The 14200-nt window shown below is 35.1% G+C and overlaps 1 protein-coding gene across 1 annotated transcript in view; it reads left to right on the forward strand.

Moving 5' to 3' along the window:
• LOC134204348 (CCR4-NOT transcription complex subunit 6-like) overlaps positions 1–14200 on the forward strand; it is a 642731-nt gene that overhangs the window by 19261 nt on the left and 609270 nt on the right. The gene's annotated exons all lie outside the window — the stretch shown is intronic.

Below are 14200 nucleotides of genomic sequence, written 5' to 3' on the forward strand. Positions count from 1 at the left end.
ATGACTACCGTGTTCAAGTGGATCTCCTGGTAGTTCGTCAACCTCAGAGCCTTTGTTGTTTTTCAGTCAGTAAACCTCCATTTCAGAAAGAACGGCAGCTGGAGAACATATGTTCTGCGCGTATGCTTCAAAGTTCATCTTCATACCGTCCTCGTTGTCTGCCACAGCACCGTTCAGATGCGCTTCGTATCTGACCAGAGAAACCAGGGAGGGCACTCTCGATTCGAAAAAACTGGCTATGCGAACTCAAATACGTTAGGCCTTTTGGAAGAAGGGAAATGTGGGGTTTGAATAAGATACCTTCAGCGCGTGTTCATAGATTCACATTTCAGTGTTTCGATCGGCGAGCAGCGGGAATTGAAAGTCCATGCGGGAAATGCGTGAAAAAGTCGAAAATTTCTTGAAGTTATACAAAAAATCGGGAAAAAAGTCACCAGGTGTTCTTTTCATTGAATCATGTACAATTACAAGATTTTACAAGATTATAGTCAGGATCACGTTTGATTGAAATGCTATCTTTTTATCACAGCCAGATAAACTCAAAGTTATATTTTGTGCAAATAAAGGCCGACAAATGAATGAAGAATACAATTGGATGAAGATTTTCGAGCGCATTGGGAAAATTAATTGAAGCTCCTTTTGGATTTCCCGTAGCTTTTGCAGCGGATTAAGGACTGACTGACGAAAAAACTCTCCCCAAGGAGTTTATTAAGTATAATATTGTTATCCATTTCTATTAGCCTTTCTCATGTTTTACTTAACGTTTATTTTTAGCTCTTAGGGGCCTTTCACAAATTACGTAACGCTGTAGGGGGAGGGAGGGGGTCAGGCCGAGCGTTACGATCCATACAAAAAAAATAACCTTCCATACGAACTTGAGGGAGGGAGGGAGCTCAAAATCATAAAATTTAGCGTCATGTAGTTTGTGAAAGCTCCCTTATATCTATATTCACATATATGTATATTTTGTTTTTTTTTTTAATTCTTGATACCGTGATGTGCCCTAATTTCGCGCGCGTCCAAACTTCGCGCATTATAAAATCATTTATTTTTTTCAATTTTTAGGTACCAGTCAAAATTGAAAAATCTGGAGGATTACAAAATATCATTGTTGTTGAATGTTTTTCACGAAAAAATTTGAAAAACAAACTTGGTTTAGTACACCAAATAAAATTATTTCAATTTGATCCTCCCATCGACCGCCATATTTGCTTGTGCTTAGCACAGCGACGAAGAACATGACCCAAGTAAACAAATGATTTTACTGTCTACTGGCTACTTTTGGGAAATATTTGTATCCATTATGCTCTGTTAGATATGTTTATTCGTCATTACTATTGAAAAGTGTAAAATTTTAATGTATTTTGTGTTTATTCAGACTTTTGCTTTGAGAGCGAAATTAGGTATATGAGAGTAGTTATGGTGCCTAATTTCCGTTTATTGTTGTTGCGTAGTTTCATTTGCAACATTCTAATGAAACAAAAGCAATATAATACACATGACAGTTCTACACTGAATAAAACCTGAAAAGTTCATTCCCATACGCTTTTTATCTAATTTTCAGGCGGATAACCACCGACATCGACTAATGTTGACTTGAAAAATCTTATAGATCAGTGCCTGCAATAGCTACCAAATCCGATGTGTAAAATGATGCTAAACTTAAGATAAAACTACAGCAGCTTTTTCGATAATGTATATAATATTGAAGATGTCTTGAATAAAACACATATTTGAAGATGTCCTATGTAAGAGATAGCGGAATTTAAGACTTTCTTTCATGACGTCTCGAAAATTTAAACTTTTTTTATACACCAGCTAAACATTGCTCATACAATGCCTTTTTTCTTTAAATATGGTTTATATTTCAGAAGAAAACGATATTTTAGGAATTATGACTTGTGTCTAAACTTGTGACTAAAATGCATGAAGTAAAATCTAAGCAAAGCTCCCGAGTCGAAATATAGGCACACACCATTTCGACTAAAGAATGAGTCACTGACGGCTGTCTGATACCGTTATCTGCATATTTTGAACAATGGATGCATGCTTCTATTGGTTAATTGATTATATTGTCGATGCAGATAAAATCAAGAACATGTATGAACTTGTCGCAACTACGTCGCTCGACTGAAACGTCGCTGGTCGCTGGCGACCCTTTCCAGTAAGTGCTCCAGCGACGCAGGCAAATTCAATGCGTCGCTACAGCACCAAACTGGAAAGCGCTCGCTGGTTGAGCGACGCCACGGTCCAACGACGTTCCAGCGATGACCCACATAGACAATATTTCATCAAACCAATAACGATATTCAATTCCAAACATGAGCGAAGTTAGGAACACTTTCGCGCGAAATTAGGAACTATCCTATTTTCTTGCGCGAAATAAGGAGCATAGAACGGTCTCGGATTTATACTCCATTTTTTTTTAAAATGGCAGCAAAATTTGCAAGTAACATTTTTTTGAGAACGTAGAATCCTTCTACTACGTGATGCAGTAGCAAATGTTTCCAAATGGCCACTACATGTTTTTAATGAACGTTTCAACTTTGTCAGATCTTAAGTGCGCGAAATTAGGGTACTTCACGGTAATGACGATTTTTGAATTCCTCTGGAAGATGATTCTCTTCCAAACACTACTACATTAAAGTTTACTCATCAGCTTTTTCAATCTCTTTGAGATTATTATTCAAAAACATTACTGAAATGTTTTATTAACGGTATATATAATAATATTAGGTAAGATAGATTTAAATAAAATCTTATTTTTCCAAATAACAATAATTATTTTTGGTGCCAAAGAAGCGTACGGCCAATAAGAAGAGAAAAATAGCTCCGTGTAAGCATAAGTCTCTTACTTAGACTTTTAATGTGTCCTAATATTAGTGATTAGACAAATAATCAGACATATAACAATAATAAAAATATGAAAATACAGCATCCGTTCGCTAACTGGGCTAAAACACCAGCCCAGTTAACGAACGCCGCTTTTTAACTGGGCTGACGAGGGAATTCACGATGCATTGTTGTAATCGTGTTTTACATGAAGCTTAAAGAATATGCCATTCAGAGTCCCCTCGACAACGAGTCTTTGTTGTTGTTTTTTGACGGATAACTGCTTTTTAACTGGGCTTTGGCCCAGTTAGCGAACGCCCAGTTAAAAAACAGTCCAGTTAAAACGCGCCCAGTTAGCGAACTGTTGCTGTAATATCAAAATGGTGGGTGTTGCAAGCCACCCCTACTGCGGGGTGACTTGCAACACTTCATCGAATTCAATCATAACATGTTTTAGAACAACTTAATCATAGTGATTTTTCATCCTGGGTCATTCTTCACCACTGTCAATGCAGGGGCCTTACTTGAGGGATCCCCCCTCCCCTCATTCCGATTTTTTTAACGATTTCAACGGATCGATTGATATTTTTAAGTCATCGGTTTGAAAGTGCTTTATGTCGGTGTGCACCATCACCATTCCCTGGATAGTTGTTTTTAAAACGGTTTTCCTTTCTTTCCCCGCCATCCAAATTACCACGATTATGTTAAGATCATTATTTTGAAAAGGCATTTCCGCAGCAAGCAGTAAAACATCCACAAGTGTTGGATCTTCTTGGAGCCGTTAGTCTTAGTTTTACTGTTTTCTGTATTAGGATCATGTAAAATTGTTGTTCGTACCACCAAGCAGCCTCCCGGATAAACAATTTGTTTTTTTTTAACTTCTACCGCTGCTTTCATCAAAGTTTTCTTTGAAAAATTAGCATACATGCGACTTCCTGCAGGTTTTTTTTTGTAGTTTCGCGGAACAATGAAGGAATTCTGTAACATCAATGCCAGTTTGAAAAAAAGTTTAGAAACTGAATCAACAGTTTTTGAGAAATAAACTATCGTGTATCAGCTATTGCAAGTCACAAGTCACAAATTAAAAAAAAAGTTTATATTTCAAAAGCAAACAATTTTATTATTTTATAGTTTTTGCGGAATTACACACCTAATTAGGTACTGTAACTGGAGTGATGAAATTATTTTCAATTTGCTATACGAACTTACGATTTACGACGTTCGACTTTCAATTAACGAAACAGTATCACAAAATAATACAAAAAAACAACAGTGAGTTATATTTTCACCTAAATACCAACTAGGCACAACAAATACAATGTAAACTAGGGATGCGTGATGACATAAGTCGATGTTTGGGTATATTTTTGTTGTAAAAAAACAAAAACTTGTGGAAAACCCAAGTGTTGCAAGCCACCCCGCTGTTGCAAATCACCCCGTTTGACGGTAAGAACAAATAAATTTTTCGTACAAGAAAAACAACACGAAAGTTTTTTTTGGCCTTTTTCAAAGTGTCATAAATTAAAGGATTTAATTCGAAAAGTGAGTTCTAATGCGTATTTACACAGTAAATTTAATCTATTTTGAGGCCCAATGTCGATTGCCATCAAAATTTTAGCGCGATTTTTTTTCTTCTCGTTCCAAAAAGGCTGCGAAATTCGGTTGTGGGCACCTTTATTGGTTCGGTTATGGGCACCCTCATTTTATTGATAAATCATTCAATATCGTTTTACTTGTCCCTTAACTTATTTTTAATAACGTTTTGAGGCAGTTTTTATAATTAGTTAGACGTAATTGTTCGAAATAATGAGTTTATTTAATATTTTTGTTCTTTGGGCATGTCTAGTCATTATACACACACTTTTTGGAACAAAGCTCGCTTAACTTTTCAAAAGGACCTAAGTAACATTTTTTTCATGAATTAATTTGAATACTGCAATCAATAGCTTTCGTGTTGTTCTGTTGATTGCGCTATTTAAATTAATTCATGAAAAAATGTTACTTAGGTCCTTTTGAAAAGTTAAGCGAGAAAGCGTTGACCGATTTGCTTGCAACAAGTTGCATTCGACGGTGAATGCTTTCCCATTGTTTCCTATTGAAAATTGGTCAGATTGGACTATGGGATCAACATTTATGGCCAAAATATTATATTTTGAAATGAACGAGAAAGGCACTATTGCCGCTAGGGTGATTAATCAGATTTTTTTTGACTGTGATGCATACCAATAAAACGTAAATCAAGGAAAAATTAAAACCCATTTACCTAAAGTGCTATTTAGACCTTTCTTATGTGATTCTTTTCAACATCCTCCTTAATGCACCGAGGAAGGCATCATCACTGCTAGGTGAATTGATTTGAGTTTTTTAGCGTCTACTGGCTTTTAGAATGAATAAACTATTCCTTGTCTTTAAATCTGGGTGGTTTTTATTCATGCTTCTTTATTTTTAGCTAAGTTTTCAAGGGTGCGCACAACCGAACCACGAAATAAAAATGTCCAAAAATGTCAAATTTTCTAAATTGTCAATATTTTTTTCTAAATCGATGAAATCATATTAATTTCTTTGCTAGTAGTAAGGTTATAAATTAAGCTTTCGATTGCTATGCAAATGTCGACATAAGATCAACCAGGGCCAAAGTTTTGGACCAAACACAAAAGGGTGCCCACAACCGAACCTCCTCCCCTACTATCTTAAAATGTCTGTTGTTCAAGATAACTATTTAAAAACTTATTGTGTGCCACCTTTCGATATTGGAGTTACTCATTAAACGTTTCGGTCCCGAACTATCAAAAAGAAGCTCAGTGCATTGAAATTGTCCAGAGGAAATTCCTACGCTTTGCTTTACGGTTCATCAACTCCTTGATGCAAGGCGTAACGTACACAGATAAAAATATGTTGTGATTTTAAATGTATTTTCATGCACATATTTGGAGCATGCAAATAAACATAACATTCAATCGATCTCACTATTCTTTTAAATTGAAATAAATTTAAACTGTGCTGGCGTGTAAAATTCTGTCAAATTTAATTGAATATCAAATGTTAATCTATTTGATGGGATGAGCTGCAATTTTACACGTCGTTGAATTTTCAAAATTATTTGCTGTGTAGCTAACGCCTGCTTCACCGCCCACCGGTGATCTTTTGCAAGAGAACATCGCCTGTTCTACGTTGTCCAGCTTGCAGAACACCAACACTCCCCATCGTAATCTGCGATTCCACTCATTCATCAATATTCCTGCAGCTAGAACCGACTATGGGCTACATTGGCCAATCCTAAACATTAGCCTTCCGGGACTCGCATTGTTGTAAAAAGTACAACACATTGAGCAAAAATGAGATATCTTTTAGTCAGTTGACCAATTTACACCAAATCATCACGTATTCCTCAAAAAAATAGTTCTTTATCAATAGAGAAGATAATAAAAGTGATTCGATAGGAGGCTCGGGTAAATATAGCTGAGGCATTCCACGGGGGCATGTCAGTCGATCCTGAGCGATCATTTCGAAAATATTTGAAACTCTGCACAGTTTTTCAATTTCATCTAAATCGTCATTTTCGATATCAAATCTTCATATTGAGTCACGACTAACTTTTCAAAAGGGTGTATGTGAAAATGGTTCAAAAATATTTAAAAGCTGCACAACAAAACCGGAATGTTCGATTGTTATGATTTTTTCAGCAAAGTTAGACAACTAAATGGTGATTCTTAAGAAAATGTACGCAGTAAAAAAAAATTCGGAGCATTTTTGTCACAAATAATCAAATATCTCAAAACCCTATCTTTTTAAGAACGTAATTGTTTAGAGAAAACGGTCAATTATATTAGCTATCTACCATAAAAATTTGGTGATGGTAAACTAATAAACAAAAAGTTTATAACATTTCAAACATTTAACAATTTTTACATTTAGTAAAAAATTTTTTTTCTGTGTAAGTTATTTCGAGAATTGCAGTTTGATGCAGATTTTATTGTTAACGGACGTGATTTAAACAAGTTGTTTTCATGATATTTTGATTTAATTATTCATAGCATCTATAAGAAACTTAGACACGATCCAGTGTTGTGATCAAAAGTATTGATAGTGTCATAATTTTCATTGCACGTGACTGGCGAAAAATTCTTTTAATAGTGTTGAAACCTGTTGATAATAACGTTGATAGAAACATATCAGAAATGTTATTTTTAAGACAAAAGCTGCAAAATCAAAGATTTATATACACGTGTACATCTATAGTTTAACTGCAAAAATATACCTCTTAGAGAATAGACTTTATGATCGGGAGGAAACGGTTATCTTCAACAACAACTAATGCATGATAGGGATATACCATTACAATGCTCACGAAAAAGCAAATAAATTACTACTACTAAGGTTGTTAAAGATCTTATAGTAATTTTTTCTTCAGTCAAGCAAATGACACCAAACTAGTCAGTAAAAACTTAAAAGTGATTTTGTTTATTGAAATATTACGAACAACATGAGTAGCCGCTTTCTCAACTGTTGTAGGCCGTTTGATGGAAAAAGTGTTCAAAAGAGTTACGAAATCTCACCGAAAGCACCATAGATAAACTGAAAGCGACTGGTTATGCTCCAATGTCCACATTGAATACAAATTTACGCATTTGCACGTCCTGCCGTCTAAACGTTGACAAAAGAGCAATCTGTATATCATCGGTTGAGCAGAGCGCAGGAAGTTCGAAAACGACAGCAACTGAGGAATTGCCAGATGTATCGACAACAACTGAGGAATTACCAGAAGTATTAAGTGCTGAGAGCCTTGCCACCGTACCATCAGCAAAATCTGTTTCAACAAATCAATCGGAAGATGAGTGTATCCAAAAGGTCAACATCGAACGCTTTAACGAGGGCATAGCTGGGATAAAAGTGACTCCGATTAAATGGAGTAAGATGGACTACGTTTATTACCCGGAGAAAAAATACCGTGAAATAAACGAAGCTGTACGAAGAAACCTCTTCAAATTAGGACCTGATGATGTGGAAAATACAGACTACGATGAGGTAATTATAAATATGAAGGAAAGGTTCTCGAATGCAGCCACGACAAGGAAAGAAAAATTATTGATTTTGTCGATGCTGCCAAGTTCGTGGTCTATTCAGGATGCAATTGATGAGTTCAAAACCAATAGAAATACAGTAAAAGAGGCAAAACAATTGAAGAATAACTGTCTTTCAACCAAAAATACTAGGTCTAGTACTGCATTAACAGATGAGACAAAAGAAATAGTAGTTCAATATTTTGAAGATGATGAAGTAAGTCGAGCTATGCCTGGTCAAAAGATTATGTATCAGTAAAAAAGATGGAAAGCGTCAAGCAATCCAAAAACGATTAATGATGACGACTTTGAAAGAAGCGTACACACGCTTCAAGGAAATTCACGATAATATTAAAATAGGTTTTTCCTCATTTGCAAGCCTTCGGCCAAGGCAATGTAAGCTTCTTTCCAATTCAGGAACACATAATGTGTGTGTGCACAACCCATGAGAATATTAATCTTATTTTACATAGTTTGAAAAGAATCAATTTAACAAAGGATATTAAAATGTTAACTGGTAGTCTTTTGTGTGAAAATACAACATCAAATTGCTATCTACGATCTTGTTCGGATTGTCCAAATTCTTCATCATTGGAAAATACTTTATTCGCTGAGTTTGAAGAAAAATATATTGATCAGTTATCATTTGAGCAATGGGTGACCACGGATAGGTGTGACATAGAAACTATTGTAAAACCTGTAGATGAGTTTGTGTCATATTTTTGCTTGAAATTAGAAAGTTTAATCCCTCACGATTTCATTAAAACAGAACAATCCAGCTTTTTAAAAAATACGAAAAATACATTACAAAATGGTGAAGTCATTTGTGATTTTTCTGAAAATTACAGCTTTGTATTGCAAGATGAAGTGCAGTCCCATCACTGGAACGTACAACAAGCTACAATTCATCCATTCGTTATTTATTTTAATGGAAGTACGCAAATTGAACACTTAAGTTTTATTATAATTTCCGAAGATTTAAGACACGATTCAGTATCCGTAAAATTGTTCATTGAAATAATGATTAACTTTTTACGCGTTGATAAGCATAAAGAAGTCAAAAAGATATATTTCATGTCTGATGGAGCAAAAGAATTTTTCGTAAGAATTTTTCGAGCCTATGTCAATTTAAATCAATGTACGGAATTGATGCAGAATGGCATTTTTTGCTACATCACATGGCAAAGGTCCTTGTGATGCTATTGGAGGAACAATAAAGCGCATGGCCACAAGAGCAAGTTTAGCCAAAGAACGTGAGCATCCAATTAAAACTGCGAAAGAACTTTTTGATTGGGCAAATCGTAGAAAAGAAAAAGATTTAACCAAATTATCATTTTGTTTTACTACTACTGAAATAAAGGCTTCAGAGCTCAGCGAGCAATTTAATAACGCGAAAACGATCCAAGGAACCCAAAAATTTCACTGTTTCATTCCATTGTCGGAAAATAAAATTAAAGCAAAACTATACTCAAACTGTGCTGATAATAATTCAAAAAGTGTTCGATATTTTAAAAATTTGAATAAAAATAAATAAAAATAAGTATTAATAAACTGTTTTCATGATATCATAACCCATACCAAAATTCAAACCCAAAACTCTTAGAGTTTCTATAACAACATTGTGTAACTGCCACATTTAATTTAATACTTAGGATAATATTAATTCATTTTTATTTATTTATACATATAATATTTATACATATAATATACATAATATTGATGAATACATAAATATGGAATATCATACAAACAACTTGTTTAACTCACGCAAGGCCCTTAACAATAAAATCAGCATCAAACTGCGATTCTTGAAAAAAAACGGAAATTTTTTTGTTTACTATATGTGAAAATTGTGAAATGTTTGAAATGTCATAACTTTTTGTTTATTAGTTTACCATCACCAAATTTTTATGGTAGATAGCTAATATAATGGACCGTTTTCCCTAAAAATTACGTTCGAAAAAGATAGGGTTTTGAGATATTTGAGTTTTGTGACAAAATGATATTTTTAAAAGGCAAACAAATTTTTTTACTGTGCACATTTTCTTAAGAATCACCATTTAGTTGTCTAACTTTGCTGAAAAAATCATAACAATCGAACATTCCGTTTTTGCTGTGCAGCTTTTTAAATATTTTTGAACCATTTTCACATACACCCTTTTGAAAAGTTAGTCGTGACTCAATATGAAGATTTGATATCGAAAAATGACGATTTAGATGAAATTGAAAAACTGTGCAAAGTTTCAACTCAATAGAAAATCATGAATTAAAAATTTTCTTAAATTTTGATGCTGTTGCTTGGAATCGCTCAGCTTAATAAAAGGCTCAGGTGCGCGGGGAAAAGTGGCCAATAATAAATTATTCATTTATTTCATTAACAATTCATCCTAAAATTGCGCGATTTTTTATAAATCATTTCTGACAATAACCTTGGAGTTGATTCGCAGTTCTCACTCATCTGACCGGAACGTTCGTAAAAATGGTCATTTTGGAAAGTTCATCCTATAGCAGTGCCATTTTTTCTAAGCAATTTCTGACGGTGATTTTAGAGTTAATACACAGTTCTTACTCTGCTTTTATTCTTCTTATCTCATCTATTCAGGATTCAAGAACTCTATTCTAAATTTACAATTCAAAACGAAACATATTTCCTGATTTCAACAAGGATATTCATAGACGAATAATTGGCTTTTCCATTCTTGAAAACAGTCTACTTATATAAAGCATGCTGATATTGAAGAGACGGTCTCGCCGATCCAGGACAAACATGTAGAAATTCGGTTAGAGAATTCCATTGTATATATAACATCGAAACTTTATGATTATATAAAAGTACCATCAGGGCACCCGATTAAAGCGATTTGGATAGGAAGAGTGGAATCGCCAACTTCCTATTTTTAACATCTCGTGGATAAAGGGCGGGCTCTTCTCCACATCTATTGGGTCAATCTGGGAAACGAGGGCTAGATTATATTATTGTATGTACGAACTTTCTTCTGGAAGGAGATTCTCTATTCATCCCGTGGATTCGCATAAGTGTCTCTGCCCTTGGAACCACTCCACCCATTTTTGGCCCTCCATACAGGAGTTTGATGAAATATAAACAATAATATAATCATGATCAAATCGTTTGTCAGATATGGCCAGTGCTATCGGCAGGTGCCTTGCTACAATAGATGGTAGTATCATTATCATCATCATTTGCAAAATTTTAATCAACTTTTTGTCGTGCCAATAAAACAGGTCTCAAAATGATGTTTGGAAGAGTGTTTTCACCAAATTTTCACGGTAGGTAATCATTCAATGTTGAAAAAGCATTATGATTATGAAAAATCGATGGGAGATCCGTTTTAATTTTTGTATGTCGGTCGCTTGAAATCGCTCCGCCATTCAAACCCATCGGGGCAAATAGAAATGTGTGATGCGGTTTCAACAAAGTTTCAAAACGTCACCCTCGCTATTATTTTTTTCTAAAATTCAACATGTTCCGTAAATACATTCGGAAAACATAAATTTATAAAAAGGTACAAACTGCTGAAAACAAATAATAAATAAATTTCCGCCCATCCTGTCATGAGTGCAACCACAAAACATATAGACATGATAGAACAAACTGCAATTTCAAGGCTTTTTGCGTATCAACAATCGACGAACGACACTTCCGTATATCCAAGGTGAAAGAAAGAGACATCAAAGCATGCGATGCTGCTCTTTCTTATGCACGTTGTTCAGTAAAGTTTGACTTCCACCACTAGGTTCGCTAGCGTTTCAAAATCATGGAAGGATCACATTCCACGGCAAAGATGCCTATATGTTATGTGGTGCAACCCTCCTACAATCTCGACTAAAGAGTAAAATGAAAAGGGGTCATGTTTAAACCGCATGGTCTAGTTTTGAGATTCTTAATCTACTTTTCCTCGTAGTGAGCACTGGCTCTAAAATAAAAATAAAACAAAGAGCTTGTAAACATTTCGTTAACTCCACCTTTCACTTCTTCAGCCCCTCTAGCTCCAATCGAGGTGTCGATGAGAAATACGCTGGTTAATTAATGTAAATTTATTAAGAAGCCACAACCGAATTTATGAAGCGCACAATTCAAGTGAACCAAATAATGAACCATCCTGAAAAGTAATCCGAGTGGTCACCAGCAGGCTTGGCATTTGCTCGCACAATGAGCTCAATGAGCAAAAAAAAGTTCATCAAAAGTGAGCAACAACATATCACGGATATGATCAAAACATACAAAAAAGATGCTCTTCGTTGTGGGAAAAATGAGGAGCGGCTCTCTTTGAGAGAAACCGTTTGTCTCAATGAGCCTCTTTGAGGAGCATCATTTTTGTTGTTCTTTCCAACTGAATGTACAGTTAAATGAAAGCACACTTCTGTCATACCATCGCTACCCGCACAACAGTCTTACACATTCGTACTTTTATGAGAGCAGCATAAGAATAGGGACCGTGTATAGCATCCATGATCGGGTAGAAATGAACACCATTCTATCTTTACATTAATTATTTACTGCTTCTAAGCAACAGGCAGCTTGATGTAGGCAATTTAACATTTATCTGGTTATCAATTACAATTTGAAGTGCAAAGAGATTATTGACGAAATTATCTTATACTAGACGAACTGTCCGATCTCTCTCAGGTTTTATTTTTGATCTGTCAATCATTTAGTTGATTGAGGCGTCGCACTCTAGATCGATTTCAGTTCCGAGTTCGATGGCTTTCTTCAGAACTTATTAATCCGTTGCATTTAGACAACTTCCCAATCTTTCCCCAGCAAATTGATCAACTATTAGTATGTACAAATACAGTTGATCCTAAGACAAATCGATTACTGAGAGAATCTTGTAAATTGGTCCACTCGTTCGTGATTTATATTGCCTCAAAGGAAATGCAAACTCATTTTTGTATATAGAGACTAGTTGAACGTACCCGAGCTTGCTCGAGTTGTATATTTTGCATTCCTGTCAATTGTTGTGTTCATTGCAGCGCCGCACTCTGATCGTTTTATGTGCGATCGCATTGGGTTTTCTCCCAACTGGCCCTAATATTGTATTTAGACAGTTTTCCACCAGATTTGCAAACTTTTTGAATACACAGCGGAGCCCAAGCCGAATCGATTGGTGAGGAAATCTTGCAAATCGGTCTTATTAAACCGCATGACCCCAGTGTATACCATTTTGACCGATAAATACAAGATTTATTCGACTGCTTCAATTTTGATTAAAATATACTAAGCTCTTTCAAGAGAATGTCTTCATTAGTCCTTAACCCGCATTATGACAGTGATTGAATTGTTTTCTAAACAAACACGATAAATACAATTACCTACTGGCTACCCTTTAGATTAGCCAACTAATTATCATAAATTTATTCGCCACCACCAATTCCGTCCTTCGAGAAAAGAGGCTCAAAGATACTCAATGAGCAACTTTTTCCTCACCTCATTGAGTCAAACCATTTAGTTATCATTGAGAAATGAATATATTTCGGAGCTACCCGAAAAAGAGAGAAACGCAAAAGTACAAAAGAGAAGAACAAAGATTCGTGTGTCGAGAGCAGTGAGCATTTTTTTCTTTTCCTGATTTGCTCTGAGGAGTATTCCATCCCTGGTCACCAGTAGGAGGCAATCAATCTGATAAATTTTCAGCGTAGTGCGTTCTCTAGAATTTGGTCCCTGAAAATTACCCTTGTGACTTTGTTGTATACTGCCCGTCTTCGTAGAAGAGTCCCAGTTTTCTCCGGCTTGAGTAATTTGCCGTTGAAATTTTCAAACATGTTTTGCATGAAGAATTACAAAAAAAATGAAAAAAAATGCAATCTTTCCATAAATTTTACATAATATTCTTTATTTGTATACATTGATATGAGACAATTGAATGGACCATATTTAAGTTTATTTTTTGAGTAAAAGAGTATCAATATCTGGAATATGACTTTTATGCGAGTAAATATCAAGATAAAGCAACACAATTGGTCAGGGTTCAGCCAAACCGTACCAAGCGGCTTTTCGACTGACTGTTCGAATTGTTATTTTGTTCGTTAAAAAAAACGGAAGTTGTTTCATATCAATTTAAGCATGCATTTGCAGTAAAATATCCTCAGTTATAGGGTTGGGGGATATTCAATACGATTTGCGATCAAATAATTCTGATAAACGAAAGTTTGAGCAGAAAAATTGGTAATTTTTCGTTGGCGCTTGGTGTGGTTTGGCTGAACCCCGACCCGGATTTGGTTTTCAAATTTTTAGAACAAAGCCTACTATTGCATCAGTTTTTCTTAAACAGGAGACAATTTTAAGC

The sequence above is a fragment of the Armigeres subalbatus genome, chromosome 1 (assembly GCF_024139115.2).
Source record: "Armigeres subalbatus isolate Guangzhou_Male chromosome 1, GZ_Asu_2, whole genome shotgun sequence".
Lineage (NCBI taxonomy): Eukaryota > Metazoa > Arthropoda > Insecta > Diptera > Culicidae > Armigeres > Armigeres subalbatus.